Here is a 14,802-nt window from a genome sequence, read left to right on the forward strand (position 1 = left end):
TTCAATGAACCCTTCTGGTTGATTCATATGGATGTTTTCTTCAAGACTTCCATTAAGGAAAGCTGTCTTGACAGCCATTTGCCAAATCTCATAATCTATATGAGCAGCAATGGATAAGAGTATCCGGATAGACTTAAGCATAGCTACCGGTGAAAAGGTCTCCTCATAATCGATTCTCTCTTTCTGAGTGTACCCTTTCGCAACAAGCCTAGCTTTGAAGGTTTCTACCTTCCCGTCTGTCCCTCTTTTCCTTTTATAGATCCACTTGCATCCAACGACTTTTACACCATCAGGTGATTCTACAAGCTCCCAGACCTTATTAGAGTACATAGACTCTATTTCAGAATTCATTTACCTTTTGCTAAGATAGTGCATCTATATCTTGGAGTGCTTCGTCATATGTTCAGGGATTAGGTTCATGTTTACCTGGGATCAAGTCCGAAGACTCTCCCAAAAACATGAATCTCTCAGGTTCCCTCACAACTCTCCCACTATGACGAGGCACCGTCTGTGGTTGTGTATCATGTGTGACATGTGTTGCAGTCTCTTGTGGTACTTAATCTTGTACTGTTGGTACTAAAGTAGACGTGTCCTGTAGGTTACACGGATTCAGACTTTTAATCAGATAGGGACAATAGTAAGTCTACATCAAGCTATGTGTTTACTTTAGGAGGTGGAGCCATTGCATGGAGGAGTGTTAAGCAGAAATGCATTTCTGACTCAACCATGGAAGTTGAGTATGTGGCAGCCTTTGAGGCAGCCAAAGAAGTTGTATGACTTAGGAACTTCCTAATGGACTTAGATGTGATTCCTGGTTTACCCAAAATGTTCACAATTTATTATGATAATAGCAGTGCAGTAGCAAACTCGAAGGAACCACGAGCCTATAAGGCGAGTAAACATATAGAGTGCAAGTACCACCTAATACGATACATCGTAAAGCGAGGAGAAGTTGTTGTCGCCAAGATTGCATCAGCGGATAACCTGGCAGATCCTTTCACTAAGGCCCTTCCGGCGAAAGCTTTTGATCGGCATGTTGAAGGAATGAGAATCAGATGTATGACAACATTTATGACAGCATAGTCTTTTGGTATAAGTGGGAGCATAGTCATTTATGACAGCATAGTCATTTATTTAATTTTGAAATAAAGAATCACATTGGTCAAATTGTCTACATTTATGCTAAGTGTAGTTGTTTGATTAATTTATATTGTAGATAACATGGTGTGTGGTGTCACACACAGAAGATAATGTTATCAATTCCTTATAAATTATAAACAGTAACTCACGACTGAGATGAAAAGGAACAAACCATTGGAATAGTCGTAGTGTAATTAGGTATTAGTTTATCTTGACTGATAAATTACACTAGTACAATCTGAGTGTATTAAGCAGGATCATTTAAGGTAAGTTCTCTTTATACTGACTTAATAAAAGAACAAGACCTTTGTTATTATGGAAGTGTATGCTCTTAATCTCGATATAATAACAAGCACGTGTACATAGTATTTATTTCTTTGACTTATCAAAGGGTGAGATTTAGCTCGATAAATCAAGAGGCCTGATAAGTTGAGAAATGATATTATTTATAGTGTGTGTTGTTGATTATAGAAGGAAACTGTGTCCTAGTAATCTAGGTTGATAATGTCCCCAAGAGGAGCTCATAAAGATTGTCATGTAAACCCTGCAAGTGGACTTAGTTCGACATGACGATAAGGTTGAGTGGTACTATTCTTGGACTAAGATATTAATTAAAGAGAGTTGTTAGTAACTTATTTAATTAGTGGACATTTGACATCTTAAACACAGGGAGATTAACACAATCATGATAAGAAGGAATCCAAAATGTAATTTGGGATTGGTGCGGTAGTTTAATAATAATTCTTTAGTGGTATGAATTATTATTGATGAAATTAAGTTGGGTGTTCGGGGCGAACACGGGAAGCTTAATTTCATCGAGAGACCAAAACCAATTCCTCCTCTCGATCTCTATCGTAGCCTCTTATATATAGAGAATTATATCCACCAAATACCCACTTCCTAACCACCCTTAGGTGGTCAGCCAAGCAAGCTTGGAGACCAAGCTTGGGTCGGTCAAGCCAAAGGCTTGAGCCAAGTAGGGTGGCCGACCATAGCTTGGAGCCCAAGCTTGGTGTGGCCAACCATATAAAATTAAAAGGATTTTATTTTTAAAATCTTTCCTTATGTGGAAGCCATGATTTAAAAGAGAGTTTAAAAATTAAATATTTCCTTTTATAGTTTCTATAAAGGATTAAGAGAAATGTTTGATATCTTTCCTTATTTGTAGTTAAAAGGAAGATTTTAATTTTGAAAACACTTTCCCTTTTGGAAATCATCCACATATTTTAATAGAGATTTTAATTTCCTTTTATAACCGACCATGAAGGGAAAATTATTAGAGAAATTTTTTATTTTAAAAATTTCCGGAAACAAATAAGAAAGTTTTAATTTTGTGTTTAAAACTTGCCTTATTTAGAGCAATTGAAGGGGCCGACCATGTAAAGTGTTAAAAGGAATTTTTAATTAAATTTTCCTTATTAACCAATGGCAAGGAAAATAAGGGAATTTTAATTATAATTAAATTTCCTTATTTGCCAAGACCAAGGAATATAAAAGAGAGGGTAGAGGTGCCTCACCTCACAACATATCATCTAGTATTATCCTCCTTTCTTCCTTGGTGTGGACGGCCTTATATTCCTCCTCTTCTCTTCTTCTTTAGTGGCCGGTGCATCCCTCTCTTGGAGTTCTTGTGGTGGCCGGTTCTTGCTAGGAGAAGAAGGAGAGAAAGGAGGCTTTGCTCTTGCATCCCTTGGAGCTTGAAGGTTGGTGGTCGAAACTTGCAAGAAGGAAGGAGTATTGGTGGTTCTCATCTCGGTAGATCATTGCCCACACAACATCCGAGATAAGAAGAGGAATACGATAGAAGATCAAGAGGCTGTTGCTTACAAAGAAAGGTATAACTAGTAATTCTATTCCGCATCATACTAGTTTTCTTTGTATGGATTTTGAAATACCAAACACAAGAGGCTAGTGATTCTAGATTTTTGGATTTATGATTCAAAGTTGTGTTGTTTTTTTCGATCTTGTGATTTGATTGTTCTTTTTGATTAAACCTAGGGTTACTATAAGGAAATTAAATATTGATTTTCGTTGAGAGGCTTTGTCGAGGCAGTGGTGGATGTTCCCATACCCAAGAAGGCCAAGTGCCTCGCCATGTCTGACCTGGGAGCCGATCTCTGAAATAAATATTTAATTGACTTTGTAACATGGGTGGATTTGGATCAATAATGTTAAGCATCGTTTGCGATCCAAGTCTAAACCTCTAAGAACAGATGAGTTGAATTTGGAATCAATAATGTTATGTTCCGTTTGCGATTCCAAATTTAATTTCTAAAGAACACAATAGGTTGTTAGGAAAGGTTCAGGACTTGTACAAAATTTTTGTACAGGGGAACCGGTACGATATTCCGAGTAGCAACCAACATGATGCCTACAGGTCGCTCAACCCAGAATGCATCCTCACTGGATCTCTCCTCCAGTTTCTTTCCTCTTACTTACTAACTACAGTCGCTTGACTTACCTTTGACCCACTAGGTCTTCCCACCAATTATCTGTAGGACTTCGGTTGGCCGGCTAGAAGGGGGGTTGAATAGCCCTGCACTAATTGAACAAAATACCCTTCTCAGACTTATAACTTAAACTAACACTTGCATAAATAATTAAATAAACAGAAAGACGAGGCTCACAGGATTTACTTGGTTATAATCGGGGAGGTTGTTAATCCAAAGAAGTTGAAGCGCAATAAAGATCTCCTTCAGGTGGAGAAGCCTCTTACAACATTCAAACACAGAAAATAAGAAGCTAAACTAAACAAGAGAAGCGTACAAGTGTTGAATATCAAACTGCTTATTGTTCTTTAGCTTCTGGATCAATGTTGTATTTATAGTCTTGGTTGGAGCGCCTGGAAGGGTTCTAGGCGCCTGGAGTGGGGTACAATCTTATTCCCGATGCAACGATCAACATCTACGTCGAGTGGATAGAAACTCGATTCCGGGCGCTCGGAAGGGTTTTGGGTGCCCGGACCCTTAAAGTCAACCTCGTTGGCTTTTTCGATTTGGGCCCTCTACTTTGGTTCAGCTCACCTCGGTCCAAGTCTTCCACTCCGGCTCCACTTGCTTGGGTGATCTCAGCCATCCGGAATATGGCTCACCCGAACCCAACTTCTGGCCTTCTCGAATAGGCTTCCGCTCCGACTTATCGTCCCTCGGAATCATCGCGTGCTTCCTTCTCGTCCACCAGCATACTCATTCGCATCTCTTCGTTCCTCGGACGCACCGACCCCATCGGCTCTCTCCCGTGCCGACTTCTCACTTGCTGCATCTCTTGCTCCTCGAGCAATCTTCCGCTCTGACTTCTAGTCCCTTGAAAACACCGCACACCCCCTTCTCTCCGTCGGTGTACTCTTCCACAGCACCTTATCCCTCAGATGCACCGAACCCATTAGCTCTCTCTCCCGTGCCATCCTTCCAGCTAGCTGAGTCTTCCGCACGACTTCCTGTGCTCCTAAGTTCCTACACACTTAGACACAAGGTCAAAACCCACAGGAGCTAACTTAACTTGTTTGATCACATTAAAACAACTTGGGGTTCCAACATTATCAAGTCCGCAAACCCAACTGGACTTCGACCGGTTGTCAGGTCCCACAAACTCAGTTGAACTTTTCGCCATATATCGAGTCCTGTGGACCTATCTGAACTTTGCACCAATTATCATATCCCATTGACCTAGCTAGATTTCTACCTGGTGTCAGGTCCTCCAGACCTGTCAACTCATACACACTTGGTTAAGCAATTAGATCACAAATACTCTAACTTTAATTCATTTATCATTCAGCAAAATCTAAGTTACATCATTAGTACAAATTACACCAATAGAGATTCAGTAAGAACAAGTCCTAGTGGGATTGTAGACCCTGATTCAACTTAGATCCAACTTGAAAATCTAAGTTCAGACTAAAACTAAATCCTAGTCTTGGTAAGACTAAATCCTAGTCTTTGTAGGATAGAATCTAATTCATAATTTATGTATTTGTGCTAACTTTATTTTGTAGGTAATTTTATTATTGGACTAACATGTTTTATAGAAGTTTCGAAAAAAAAAATAAGTTTAGATAAACAGTACTCTAGGCACCTTAAGTGAAGGAGGGTGCCCTAAGTGAAGCATAGGGGGTACCTCAAATGACTGGAGACGCCCCAGAGTAGAAAAAAATTGAGGATGAAATTTCAGTTGTGAAGACGCCTTGGGTGACTTGGAGGCACCCTGGAGCTTATTACCTCAACACATTGGAGGCCCCTCAGCCAATTGGAGGGACCCCCAGGAGGATAAACAACAAAGTTCTCAGATCGGATGAGCTTAACTTGAGACACTCTTGCTTATTGGAGGCATCCCCAATGAAGTATAAAAGGAGCATTCATCTAGAACACTATACATCCAATTCATTATAAGCTTCAACTTGATGCTACTACATTGTTTACGCCCAACTATCGTGTTACAAATCTACTATGCCCAAATACTATAGTCAGAATGGCATCGACATCGAGCTTTGATCTTCAACTACAATCCATGGCATTAAAACAATGCTTTCTTTTAGTTCTTATTATACTTGCATAAGAGAGTGTAGGTATTACACTCTATTCATTTTTGTATTCAACCTCTCTACTCAAAGGTTATTTGGGAGAGAATTTAGTGGATTGTCCAATCGAAATGTTCTAAGGGATTGTGGGCCTTGGAGTTGTAGTCGTAGGGCTACGAACCAAGTAAAAATAAAAGTGTCTTTTTCCTTTATGCAATTCATATTTTAAGTTTTTCGCTAGGTACTCGTGTTTCTGAAAAGATTTTAAAAGTTGAAAAGAAAAGTTTTACCCGAGTTCATTTTGATCCTACAAAACTTGAATCAAACTTAACGCAACATGCATAACTCTGAGATTTTACTTGGTATCCACCTCTTATGTGACAAATCCAAGGCCTACTCCTAGTAATCTCCCTTACTATGAACTTCTCCCTTTCCGATACTTTCCTGAGATGGAGAAGCCTCTTACACTTTGTTCTTACAAGAATACAATAAGCAAATATAAAATATAAATACAAATACAAATACAAATACAAATGAAGAGTAAAAAAATTTACAATGAGCACTTTACTTTGCTTGCTTCTTTGTAGCTTTGAAATGCCTCTTGATGGTTGAAAATACAGTAGCACTTTGTTCTAAAACCCCCAAGAACCAACATCAAGAATCCTCTTTGAAATCCTCTTTATAAGGTTACTGTTTAGGCTGATTTTCGTCTACCAATCGATTGGTAGACTTCACCAAACAATTGTCATTGAATCTGACCATTTAATTAAACATGCATAATGACTATTTTTATCTTACCAATCCATTGGTGTGACTCACCAATCAATTGGTTACTTCTAGTCGATCAGGCCAATTGATTCCATAACATTTTATTCACTACTATAGTGTACTAATAGATTGCTCCAATCAATTCAGCCGCCTACCAATTAATTGGTCTGTAGTAAAAGAATATATCTTTGAATGAGCTCCATTTCACATTAAAAAAATCATCTCATTATGATATTCAAGTCAAAAGTTATAGCTTTCTTACTTTATCATATCTTCCTCGTTATTGCCTAGCATCTAGGGGTGAGTATTCAGTTAAAATCGAACCAAGTTGAGTTAACCAAACTGAACCAAACTATTTTTTTTGAATTAATCTAACTAACCAAAATTTTAAAAATAATTAAACAAACCGAACCAATAAAATATCAGTTAATTCAGTCAAAAACTAAATTAACAAAACTTTTCTAATTATGCTCTAAAAATTCAATTTTGTTTAATAAAATTCGATTTTGGTCTAAAAATTAGGGTTTAAAAATTCAGTTTGGTCCAAAAATTTAGTTTGTTAGGTCTATTCAATTTAACTGAATAAGTAAATTTAAAATCAAACTTAAACAAAATTAATCGATTTTTTAAGAGAAAAATCAAAATTTTGAATAAATCTAATCGAAATCTACCAGGACTTCACGTCATGTCTCTAAGTGTCCAATGACTCATAACTGATGTGCATATATATTATGATCGTTTATGCATGCTTTAACGCACATTCACTTGTTTTATTTGTATATATTCTTTGCACGATCATCTCTCTTATCGTTTATTCCGTATTTATTACTCTTTTGTCGGAGATCTGTTCTTTGTTTGATTTTGTGTTGATAGGGACAACTTTTGGAGAAAAAAAGACGATTGTCGATGCACCCAAGCAAAGCAGAGCACGGCTGTGCACCCCTGTATGGTCGTGTGGCGATTCCAGACAAAGAGCAGAGCACGACCGTGTAACCTTGCACGGTTGTGTGGCCATCCACCGAGAGAGAGCAGAGCACAGTCGTGCCTCACTACCAGCAGCCAAGATCCACACGACCGTGTGAACCTCACACGGCTGTGCAGTGCAACCCGAGCCAAAGCAAGACACGACTGTCAGATATGGCACGACCGTGCCACTTTACCCGAAGATAAGAAGAGCTTGGTCGTGCGGATTTCGCACGACCGTGGCATGGGCTGTGCGGCACCCATGCCCTAGCCTATATAAAGGCTTTTAGCTCTTCTTCTCGGGGGGAGGAGGTGAGTCGTTAGAAAGAATTTACCTTGGTGTCGTTCCACGCTATCCCGGACTTTCGATATCACCGTCATCATCGCATCAACTCCAAAATCAAAGGATTAGACCCGAAGATCACTCGACGTTTTTGGATAAGCATCTTTTCTCTTTCTCTCTTCTCGTTTGAGGATTGTATGCTTACTTTTATTATGTCTTTGGGGTTTTCTCCGACGTCTATGCAGTAAATCCCTTGTTCTAGGATCAGGGAGTAGTTGTGGTTAGGGTTTGATGTAAGACTCATGTTTATGTCTTTACTTATTAGATGATTTCACTTACTTTGTTTCTATTTGATATGCATGAGACTCGCTGAGATTATCTCGTCATATTAGTCAATTGTGTAGGAATTGATAATTTCGTTAAGAGAGGATCTTAGATCGTATACCCGAGGGGGCCTAGTGACAGGGGTAACCCATTCACGAACATCTAGGATACTCCCTTGAAAGGAGAGGTAACTTCTCCACAAAGAAGTAAGAGACCAAACTAAACCCCTATCTCTATCCTTAATGATACCGATTAGATTTGTATTTTTGTGATCTACTGAGACGCTCTAGTGACAGGGGTTAACCGTAATAGGATTTCATAGGGATCTTCTCTGTTTAGTGCTTAAGGATAGTAGCTTTAACTTCCGGTGAATGCATGTTGATTGACAATGAGGAAAAGATATAACATGATACATCAAGTTCCACCACAATGAAATCGAACTCCTAGAACTCTTCCCAAGCCAAGTTAACCTTTCTCTCTTTTGCTAGTTCTCACGTCTACTTCCCTATTCCCTTTCCTCTTAGGAAATAGTTAACTTACAACCATCGGTAGTTTAGTTAATTCTACGTGAACAATCACTAGTGCTTATAACCAGTCCTCATGGGATCGATAATATTTTATTACTGATGATGTATCTGTACACTTGCGGAAGCGTAACAAGTTTTTAGTGCCGTTGCCAGGGACTGCATCTATAACATTAGTGAAAATCATATTGGATTAGACTAGACTTTGTTTTTCTTTATTTCACTTTACTTTCTGCATTTTTATTAACATAAAAAATATTAAAAATATATTTTGACTCTTTATTTTGCAATTGGATTATTCAATATCTTGTTCTTGCATGCAAAGAGCTAATCTTTCAGGAGAACTTCTGCCGTTTGATCCAGAAATTGATAGAACTTTCCTAAGGAGAAGAAACTTGCAGAAACTCCAAGCAGAACAAGAAACTTCTGAAATGGGTGACAAACTTTTGAAGGACTACGCAGCACCTTATGCACGAGGGCTTAGGTCTAGCATCACTCAACCACCGATTGAAGCCAATAATTTTGAAATCAAGCCTCCAGTAATCCACATGGTCCAGCAAAATCAATTTGGAGGAGGATCGCACAATGATCCAAATCATCACTTGGAGCTTTCTATGAGATTTGCAGTACTATGAAAGTGAATGGCGTCTCTCCAGAAACAGTAAGGTTACTCCTTTTTGGATTTTCCTTGAAAGACAGAGCCACGCAGTGGCTTAATTCTCTATCGGCAAACAACTTAACATCTTGGGATCAGTGTGAGTAGAAATTTTGGACAAATTTTACCCTCCGAGTAAAACTGCATACATGAGGAATTTAATTGCAAGCTTCAAACAGATAGACTCAGAATCACTATTCGAAGCATGGGACAGATTCAAGAGTATACTGAGATAGTGCCCCTATCATGGCCTCGAGAAGTGGTTGGTGCTACACACATTCTACAATAAAATCAACTATCACACGAAGGTGTCCCTCGATTCTGCAGCAGGAGGGGCGTTAATGAACAAGAGCCTTAATGAAGCTAAAGAGATCATAGAAAATGTGGCACAGAACCACCATCAGTGGGCTGCTGAATGATCTGGAGGTTTTTTCTCTGGGAATCCAATAAAGGCATCATAAAAATTCGACGTAGATGCAGTCACGCTCATGCCTGCAAAGCTGGATGCTCTGACCAAGAAGCTTGAGACCATGGGGAACAACACAGCCAATGCAATAGTGTGTGTTTGCGAAATTTGAGGAAGTTCAGATCATGCTCAAGATACTTACCCCCTAGGACCAATACAAGCACAAATAAACCAACTTGAGCAATGCAATGCGATAGTCAGTTATAACCAAAAGCAAAACAATCCCTACTCCAATACATACAACCCTGGGTGGAGGAACCACCCAAATTTTTCTTACCGGGACAATCAGGATCAAGGACCAGTAAAACAAAGTTACCAACCTAGGCAAAAAGCTACCCACCTGGACAACAGATTTATCAACAACAGCAACCTTCACAACTGTCCAAAATCGAAAAGATGCTTGAAGAATCTCTCTTGGAGCAAAAAGAGATGAAGAATGAAATTAAGCAGTTGAATCAAAGATTGGAGAATTCTGAAAAGCATTAAAAGATGTAGGACAACCAAATCGCTCAGATAGTTCAGTCCTTTTCAAGAGCACCGGGAGCATTTCCGGGAAAGCCCGACATAAACACGATGGAACATTGCAACCGCATTGAACTGAGGAGCGGATGGACTTGGGGAGACTCCCAAATGACTGCTCAGAAAGGAATTGACTCATAAGAAGAGCCCTCTCCTCTTATGCCTAATTTGGTCCAGAACAAGGATAGGGAGGAGATCACCAAGAATGTCGAAGGGACTCTTCCACTTCCCCCACAAAGTCAGACAATTTCTTTCCCCCAGAAACTAATTACATCCCAAAAGGATGAAGAGTTCCACCAATTCCTTAAGAAGATTAAAGAAATCTGCATTAAAGTACCTTTGATAGACGCACTGCACCAAATGCCGAAGTTCGCCAAATTTTTAGATGGTATTCTATCTAACAAAAGACGGAAGGGAGACTTCAAGACTGTGGCATTGACAGAGAAGTGCAGCACTCTACTCATGGCAAATATTCCCCTAAAGCTCCAAGATCTAGGAAGCTTTTCTATACCGTGTAAAATTGGCCCTGAGCTCAAACAAAAGGCTTTCTGCGACTTGGGAGCGAGTGTTAGCCTACTTCCATACTCATTATGTAAGAAGCTAGGATTCCAGAACATCAAACTTACTACTATGGCACTACAATTAGCTGATCTTTCATGTAGATACCCAATGGGTATAGTGGAAGATGTTGGAGCAATCTAGGTGCCCTAGGTTTTGATGTTTGGATAAAAGTTTAAGTTAGGTTTATTGTTGTATTTGATATGCATTGTGAGTGTGCAGGATACAGGTACAATAAGGAAAGTCCAAGTGTAATCTTGGTAGAGGAGAAAAGTCCAAGGATGAGTCTTGGCGGTGTAAGTCCAAGTATGTAGTCTTGGCAATGTAAGTCCAAGTGTGACTTGGCAATGGATGAAGTCTTGGAGGTGAGGAGCCTCTTCGCAAAAGATGACCCGACAATAAGGACAAGGCCGAAGGAAGCTCCAGAAGGTAAGACATGAAGGATGGGGAGACATCCGAGGGATGCGGGGCTGATGGAGGAGGCTAGAAGGCTAGGTCTGTTAGAACTTTCGAGCCACAAAAACCGCTTTTTGCGTTGTGGAAACCCTGAAGTTCTTAGCCACCGGATCCGTGCGAAGATAAAATTTTTCATATACTTAGTTTTCTATCATAGATCTACAAGAAAGTGAGTATAACTTTGAAGTGAAGCCCTTCGCAAATCCTGCTCGCCCAAGGTCCATCGGATCTCAAGTGTGTTCAAGTGTACACACCTCTAGAAATATCAACACGAACAAGAGATGGAGAGGAAACCATAGAGTGTGCTAGCACCCCAAGGAGTCTCGGCCAAAGAGGAGAGGGAGAGAAGAGAAGAAGAGAGGAAGGAGGAAGATGATGCCTTGAATGAAAATTAATTCATTCCATCACTAAAAGTGGCCGGCCACTTCAATGAGGTTTGTAACCTCCATGGAATCTCAAGAGTCAAGACTCTTGGTTTCCCTCATGAGGTGACATACCATGAAGTTGCCTTGATGATGTGGCACATCATCATTGGTCGGCCCTATGCCAAGTCACAATGACATGGCATTTGGACAAGTCAAGGTCAAGTCAAACTTGACTCTTCATCTTCCCTCTCAAGTCAAGTCAAACTTAACTTAAATTCTCCCATGGATGATCAAATCTAACCATTGATTCAAGCCAATTTGATTTAATGAATCTCTATTCATTAAACTAAATTGATTTAATGAGTCATAATCTAAATTAGACTCATTCAATACATGAATCAAATTGAGTCCAACTCAATTAGTCTAATTTGGATTACTCTTAATCCAATTTGGTTCATCATATGAACCTAATCCTCTTGGTTCATCATATGAACCTATTCTCCATCTAATTGCCCTTTGTGTGTGACCCTATAGGTTCTTGTAACGTTGGCAATGCTCCTAAATCCATTTAGAAGCATAAGTAATGAGTGATATCTAGCAACACATCATTACTACCCAAGTTACAAGAATGTTGAGATCCAACATCACCTTGTGACTACTAATTGTGACCCTTCACAATATATGATAATGCCCTTCTATCCTTAACATCTAGATTGATTAAATTGAGGCATAGACCGTGTCATCCTCTAATCAATCTATATCTTGAACTCCAAGTAGACTCACTCTAAATAAATGAGCTCAATATCTCATATTGACTCATTTGGACATGGTCATGCACTTAGTGGTCTCACTCTATCAAGAATGATGATGTCACTCCCATCATATAGGAGGGATAGATCTCATCTACATCACTCACATCCCTCTGTATAATTTGTTACATACCCAGTAATCGCCTTTATAGTCCACCCAATTACGGGTGACGTTTGACGAAGCCAAAGTAAGTAACTCCTTATGTAGGGAACCATGGTGACTTCAGGTCCAAGGACAAATAGTCATACTAATAGTCACATGAGAAAGTATATGACACTCATATAACGATCCATGATACTTTCTCATGGCAGGTCATTCAGTATACATTCTCCAATGCATACCCATGTGTCAACTTGATATCTCTATATCCATGACTTGTGAGATCAAGTCATCGAGTTGACCTACATACTAGTCTCGTCGCATTAACAATGTCCCTGAATGTTAATACTTGACTAGGAATGATTAAGAGTAGTGTTCTCTATATCATCTCACTATCGATTCAATCAATCGATTGATATAGCCAAGAACCTTCTACTCTAGGACGTTATTATACTCAATTATTTGGCACCAATACAAGTAAGTATAATAACCATAAAGAAATACCTTTATAAATATATAGGAATATGATACATCGAGTCCATACAGCAATCATCATATGATTGGCTCTAGGGTTCTAACTAACAATCTCCCACTAGCACTAGTGCCAATCAATGTAGGGTCGAATACCCAATGACCTAGTGTGACCATCATGCTTTCTCTATGTCAAAGCCTTGGTCAAGGGATCAGCGACGTTAGCCTCTGTGGGTACTCTTGCAAATCTTCACATCTCCTCTATCGATGATCTCTCGAATGAGATGGAAGCGCCATAGAATGTGTTTGGTCCGCTGTTGTGAGTGAGGTTCCTTAGCCTGCGCAATTGCTCCATTGTTGTCACAATAGAGCTCAATAGGATCTGCAATGCTAGGAACCACCCCAAGCTCAGTAATGAACTTGCGGATCCAAACTGCCTCCTTTGCTGCTTCTGATGCAGCAATATACTCGGCCTCTATTGTAGAATCAGCAACTGTGTCCTGCTTCGAACTTTTCCAGCTCACAGCACCACCATTTAAGCAAAACAGGAACCCAGACTGCGATCTATAGTCATCCTGGTCAGTTTGGAAGCTGGCATCACTGTAACCCTTTACAGCTAGCTCATCATCGCCTCCATATATCAAGAAATATTTTTTAGTCCTTCTCAAGTACTTAAGAATATTCTTGACCGCTATCCAGTGACACTCACCTGGATCTGATTGGTATCTGCTCGTCATGCTCAAAGCATACGAAACATCAGGACAAGTACATAGCATGGCGTACATGATAGATCCTATGACTGAAGCATAAGGGATCTTATCCATGCGGTCTCTCTCCTCTCTAGAAGAGGGACTTTGAGTCTTCGAAAGACTCACACCATGTGACATCGGCAGAAATCCTTTCTTGAAATTCTACATGGCAAATCATAGTAATACCTTGTCAACATATGTACTCTGGCTTAGGCCAAGCAATATCTTAGATCTATCTCTATAGATCTTTATGCCTAAAATGTAGGCTACTTCACCTAAGTCCTTCATTGAGAAATAATTCCCCAGCCAAGTCTTGACAGACTGCAGCAAAGAGATGTCATTCCCAATGAGTAGTATGTCATCCACATACAATACAAGGAAGACAATTGTGTTCTCAACAACCTTCTTGTAGACACAGGGTTCATCTTCATTCTTAATGAAACCAAACTATTCAATTGCATCATCGAATCGAAGATTCCAGCTCCGAGAAGCTTGCTTTAGTCCATAAATGGACTTATGCAGCTTGCATACTCTGCCAATATGCTGTGGATCTACAAAACCCTCAGGTTGTGTCATGTACACATCCTCGAGCAAGTTTCCATTCGGAAACACAGTTTTGACATCCATCTACCAGATCTCATAATCGTGGTATGCTGCAGTAGCAAGCATGATCCGAATGGACTTAAACATCGCTACTGGAGAAAAGGTTTCATCATAATCAATACCATGAATTTGTTTGAAACCTTTAGCTACCAGATGACCCTTATATATAAGTCCATTCATGTCAGTCTTTCTTTTAAAGACCCACTTACACCCAATGGGTTTGACCCCTTCAGGTGGATCAACCAAAGTCCATACTTGGTTGGTGTATATGGATTTCATCTCGGATCTCATGACCTCTAGCCATTTCTCAAAATCTGGTCTCATCACAACTTTCTGATAGGAGGTAGGCTCATTCTCAACGAGCATAATGTCATCATGGTCAGACAAGAGAAATGAGTATCTCTCAGGATGACGACGTACCCTATTAGACCTGCGAAGAGGTATGTCTACTTGAACTGGTTGTTGTTCCTCAACTCCTTGTGGAACAACCTCATCATCCACAACACTTTGTGGTTCCAGTTCAACTTCCATCAAGG

The 14,802-nt window shown here is 39.7% G+C and overlaps 1 non-coding gene across 1 annotated transcript; it reads right to left on the reverse strand.

Moving 5' to 3' along the window:
* Window positions 1–9,315: 9,315 nt before the first annotated feature.
* LOC122013181 lies at window positions 9,316–9,423 on the reverse strand. The gene has a single exon (XR_006120512.1). It is a non-coding gene; the product is annotated as a small nucleolar RNA R71 (small nucleolar RNA).
* Window positions 9,424–14,802: the final 5,379 nt, after the last annotated feature.

This window comes from Zingiber officinale, chromosome 8A, assembly GCF_018446385.1.
Source record: "Zingiber officinale cultivar Zhangliang chromosome 8A, Zo_v1.1, whole genome shotgun sequence".
Classification (NCBI taxonomy): domain Eukaryota; kingdom Viridiplantae; phylum Streptophyta; class Magnoliopsida; order Zingiberales; family Zingiberaceae; genus Zingiber; species Zingiber officinale.